The following is a 1,353-nucleotide window of genomic DNA, read 5'->3' on the forward strand; positions in this document are numbered from 1 at the left end:
TGCTGAATGACCAGCTTGATTTGTTTGAAACAACGTTTTAATTAGATTTGCCCTGAAAGCTTGGGTGGGCCGTGCCCTCTGTTGGGGTGCCCTCGAGTGCTGAGCACCTTGGTGCAGTGATCTGAGCCCTGGTTTGAGCTCTAGCTGTGAGCCAAGAAAGGTTGTCAGAATCTGTCCACTTTAAAAGAGGCTGGGAGTTTGGGGCTGTAGCTCAGGAATTCCATGGTCAAATGGCCCTAACTGTGGACTGCTTACAGAACCCTGCTCCTCTGTGAGGTACACCATGATTCACGGCAATGCAAGGGATCTTGTAGATTTTGGAATACTTAGAAGAGTCGAGCTTTAACCAGAAAAGCCTTGCATCCAATCTGGGGATTTCTATATTCCACTTCGTCTTTGCAGATAAGAGGAACTGATCACAGCGCTAAACATTAATGTTTAATTCAAGTGAGCATGAACTGATCACATTTATGATGTGCAAACCTGATCAGTGTGTTAGATACTTGGTACTGTAAAAGAGCTAATTTTACAAAGCTGAAAATAATTATGAGCCAAATCAGCTGAGAGGAAGAATAATCAGAAAAATGTGAATGACAGCTGGGAATTGTTTAAGAACACTTTGCTAGATGCCCCAAAAGGTCTTATTGGTTAAAAAACTGACCTGGTTTAGAAGGAAGATGATGGCAGCTACAGAAAATGAATGATATAGATACACATAACAAATGGAAGAAAGGGGAAGTTGACAGTAATGAATATAAATCAGAAGCTGGGAATTGTAGAAAATTGATAAGGGAAGCAAAGGTACACAAGGAAAAATCTATGGCCAGCAGAGTTAAGGACAATAAGAGAGAGTTTTTTAAGATGATTAAGAGCAAAAGAATTTTAACAATGATATTGGTCCACTACTAGATGGAAATGATAGAATTATTAATAATAATGGAGAAAAGGCAGAAGCGTTCAATAAATATTTCTGTTCTGTATTTGGGAGAAAAAACAGATGATGTAGTCATATCACATGATGAAGATAACTTTTATTCCACTAGTATTTCAAGATGTTAAACAGCAGCTACTAGAGTTAGACATTTTTAAATTAGCAGTTCCAGGTAACTAACATCCAAGAGGTTTAAAACAGTGTGCTAAGCTGCAAACTGTACCCTTAGTGCTGATTTTCAATAAGTCTTGGAACAGTGGGCAAATTCCAGAAGACTGGAAGAAAGCGTATGTAACAGACGAAGGGTTTGTCTCCAGCGGCACGGCTGTCACTGCATGGCTGTAGTACTTCAGTGCAGATGTCACTGATGCCGACAGGAGTGGTAGATGGCAGCGTGGGGAACCCACCTCCCCGAGAGGCAG

Source organism: Dermochelys coriacea, chromosome 7, assembly GCF_009764565.3.
Source record: "Dermochelys coriacea isolate rDerCor1 chromosome 7, rDerCor1.pri.v4, whole genome shotgun sequence".
NCBI classification, from domain to species: domain Eukaryota; kingdom Metazoa; phylum Chordata; order Testudines; family Dermochelyidae; genus Dermochelys; species Dermochelys coriacea.